The sequence below is a fragment of the Schistocerca nitens genome, chromosome 4 (assembly GCF_023898315.1).
Source record: "Schistocerca nitens isolate TAMUIC-IGC-003100 chromosome 4, iqSchNite1.1, whole genome shotgun sequence".
In the NCBI taxonomy this organism is placed as follows: domain Eukaryota; kingdom Metazoa; phylum Arthropoda; class Insecta; order Orthoptera; family Acrididae; genus Schistocerca; species Schistocerca nitens.
The window spans coordinates 105,569,683-105,573,725 of NC_064617.1; the positions used below are offsets into that span (position 1 = coordinate 105,569,683).

The 4,043-nt window shown below is 49.1% G+C and overlaps 1 pseudogene; it reads right to left on the minus strand.

Annotated features, from left to right (window-relative positions):
• Positions 1–3,153: 3,153 nt before the first annotated feature.
• LOC126254310 (5S ribosomal RNA) lies at positions 3,154–3,271 on the minus strand (annotated as a pseudogene).
• Positions 3,272–4,043: the final 772 nt, after the last annotated feature.

The following is a 4,043-nucleotide window of genomic DNA, read 5'->3' on the forward strand; positions in this document are numbered from 1 at the left end:
CAATTTGGTACTGGAGGGCAGCATGGAGGGTAAAAATCGTAGAGGGAGACCAAGAGATGAATACACTAAGCAGATTCAGAATAATGTAGACTGCAGTATGTACTGGGAGATGGAGTAGCTTGCACAGGATAGAGAGTCATGGAGGGCTGCATCAAACCAGTCTCAGGACTGAAGACCACAACAACAACAGCATACGAGAAGACGCACCGCACCTACGTTACCGCCATGGGGGGAAGGGGAGGGGGGGGGGGATAGTACACTGTGTGTACATGCGAGTGTGAAGCACCCTTTAGTGTGACGTGTGTGTTTCATTTGGTCTGAATGACGAGCTACCCGACACCACACTTGTCAATAAAATAATCTTTCCGTCGAGGGTGATGCGGTTTTGTTTCCGGAAGTGTACGTCCGGAGATAAGCAGTGTAGCATTCGTGACGTAGCATCACACTGCTTACCGATACAGTGGTGCTGTTCGCGTTCCAACAGATATTCGATAGAATACAAAATGCACAAGCGTACACTGTGTAAAACATTAACTGGAATAGGCAAGCAGAAGAGACGGTCGAAAACTGTATAAAGCGTCTCGTTAATTGGGCATCCGGCTTCAGAATGCGAATAGTTCAAATGGTTGTGAGCATTATGCGAGTTTACTTCTGAGGTCATCAGTGGCCTAGAACGTAGAACTAATTAAACCTAACTAACCTAAGGACGTCACATACATCCATGCCCGAGGCAGGATTCGAACCTGCTACCGTAGCGGTCGCTCGGCTCCAGACTGTAGCGCCTAGAAACGCACGGCCACTCCTGCCGGCTGCGAACAGTGAAGAGAATATAAGGCTTGAAATGTTTCGACGTGGTTGTGGAGTGCAGCTCGAAACGCTCCTACGAAGAGATTGATTGGCAGAGGCTGGGGTGGAATGTCCACAAGCTGGGACGTTCTCTGAAGAAATTTCTCCGCAGAAAGAGGTGCGCTTGATTTCCTCGCCGGCGCCGAGTAGAGGGCGGAGAAAGATGTCGGAAGCGCTCGGGCGCTCACACTCGCGGCTGTTTGCGCAAGAGGCGGGCTCGGGCGCGGCGCCTAGCTGTTTGCGCGCCGCAATATTCCTGAGAGTATTGACATTCGTCGCATGATTTCGCGCTTTCCGCCCGGCCACCGGCGGCTGCTGGCTGCTGGCTGCCGGCGGCAATCGATTAGCAAACACGGGCCGTGCGCGTTTCCCGCTAATGGCTACGCCTCGGCTGTCCAAGTGTCCCGGGTTCCATACCTGCAGGAGGAATAGGAGGCAGCTTGTAGGGTAGGCAAGAAGCAGCGTAGATGTCGACCTTACGGCAGTAGAGAATTCAATAAAGGTTGGCCATATTGGCCCACTTAATTGTCGACTGATCTGTTATGCTTCAGTCGTTATCGAAACTAAACAGCGAGGAGCTATCGCCGGCCGTGGTGGCCGAGCGGTTCTAGGCGCTACAATCTGGAACCGCGCGATCGCTACGGCCGCAGGTTCGAATCCTCCCTCGGGCGTCGATGTGTGTGATGTCCTTAGGTTAGTTAGGTTTAAGTAGTTCTACGTTCTAGGGAACTGATGACCTCAGACGTTAAGTCCCATAGTGCTCAGACACAAATCCACCGAGCGGATTCGTGGCGGATACCAGGCGCTCCTTCTCGCCCGGAAAGCCGCGCGTTAGACCGCACGGCCAACCGGGCGGGCTTGTTGTAGGTTACTGGTCTGCTGTCCGACCAGCACTCGATCTTCTGCCTAAAGCGAGGTGCGTCAGTGATAAAGAGGTGGGGAGACACGCGGATCCATTCTTCTGTTGATGCTTATTATTGCATTGGTTATTTTGCTTTCCTTTATTTTACTTCCTTTCCCGCCACTTACTTTAACTCGGAGGCAAAATTGGTTAGCAAGACACGTATAAAATTCATGGATGTACACAGCATTTAACACCTGTAGGCCTACACTTTACAAAATATGATAGTTTCTCCTAACTGGAACTGTAATATTGCGTGCCGTTCATTACTTTAATATTTGTTCCAAAATATTTTATTGTTACAAAACGTTGTTTGTTTTTCACACAATCACCGGTTTCGGCCTATAACAGATCAGTCGACAATTAAGTGGGCCTACCTTCAGTCTCCCTGTGAGCTAAGTAAAGTGCTATTGCTATTAAAATAAACATACAAGTAGAACTAGTGACAAGCAGCTTTTGTAACTGTTTGCAAAATGATTCAAATAGCTCTGAGCACTATGGGACTTAACATCTGAGGTTATCAGTCCCCTAGAACTTAGAACTACTTAAACCTAACTAACCTAAGGACATCACCCACGTCCGTGCCCGAGACAGGATTCGAACCTGCGACCGAAGCAGTCGCGCGGTTCCGTACTAAAGCGCCTAGAACCGCTCGGCCACCGCGGCCGGCACCTGTTTGTAAATAAAGGTCATAAAACGTCATCCTCACCTCTCTTTTACCTTGATGTCACAATGAAAATTGGAAAAGTAGCTCTGCAGACCTGCTTCCATGTCGACGCGGATGGTGGGTTGTGCGCCTACCATCCCGGCGCGCTGCTCTTAAATGACTCCTAGTGCCGAACACTAAGCGATGCGGACATGGTTTGCTATGTGAAAGTTGCTTGTTACGACCCACTCTGTCAGCCCTCTCACTTTTACAGCCATATTGTAAACACCCGGTAGAATGAAGTGCTCCAATATAACACATAATGTAACTGAAAGAAATAAGCCATGAGACAAACAGCAGTGGCACTTTCCTTCAAAGATAATAATTACACTGAATTTATCGCGATAAATGATGATCTCCTGGACATTACGAAGGGCGAAACATGGTTCTTAATAGGGTGTGTTACCACCACGGCTACCAATGCGTGCTCTGCAACGTGCTGCCAAGCTGGTAAGGAGTTCCTCTGGTAGGCCGTTCCATTCCTCCAGTAGTAAAAAAAGCACTCCGTCATCAGGCCACGAGTGTCTTACCGGGACCATACGTCCGCTGTGTCATCCTCAGTGGAGGATGCGGATAGGAGGGGCGTGGGGTCAGCACATCGCTCTCCCGGTCGTTATGATGGTATTCTTGACCGAAGCCGCTACTATTCGGTCGAGGAGCTCCTCAGTTAGCATCACGAGACTGAGTGAACCCCAAATAATGGCAACAGCGCATGGCGGCCTGGATGGTCACCCATCCAAGTACCGACCACGCCCGACAGCGCTTAACTTCGGTGATCTCACGGGAACCGGTGTATCGACTGCAGCAAGGCCGTTGCCATTCCTCCAGTAGTGCAGTTGACAAGTGCTGCCTAGCATCTGGAAGTGCTGCTGTACCGCTCCCCAAGCCACCTCACATGTGCTCGATGGGATTCAGTTCGGGGGAACGGTAATGCCAGTCCATTCACCAATTATCCTCTCGATCCAAGAGGATGCGCAATTCGATAGGGTCGTGCATAAAAGTGACGTCAGGATCAAATGCACCCCTTAAAAGACGCATGTGGTCAAGATAATGTTGATCTTTCATGTGGTCAAGATAATGTTGATCTTTTTTTTCCATTATTGTTATTTTCACACTTGGTACAGGTAGGCCGGCAGCGGCAAACTACGCCGCTCTTGGGCCACAGATATGACAAACGATACAAAAGGAGACAATCGAAAAACAGATACGGTAGATATACAAACGTAGTCATACAAAATTAAAACACACGGAGCCGTTCACGGGCACAGTGTCCAAAATAAAAAGTTCAGCAGAATCGTGGACACGCACAGAGATGACAGAGACGACACAAGCGAACGATGGAGCATGTAGTGTTGGCAGAAGAGCCAACACCGTGTTACTAGAGGAGGCCGAAATGCAAGCGTTTTAGCTCACGCAAGCTGGCGTGAGAGGGAAGGACTATACTGACGTGAGGTCTGGAACATGACAAGGAATTAGATTTCAGAAAGCGGACGTAGCTAGTTGATACTTAACTTTAATCCATTAATGATGAACGTCGCTCTTGACGGTACATGATTCACAATATTATCTGTTCAGATTATAGTAACTGAA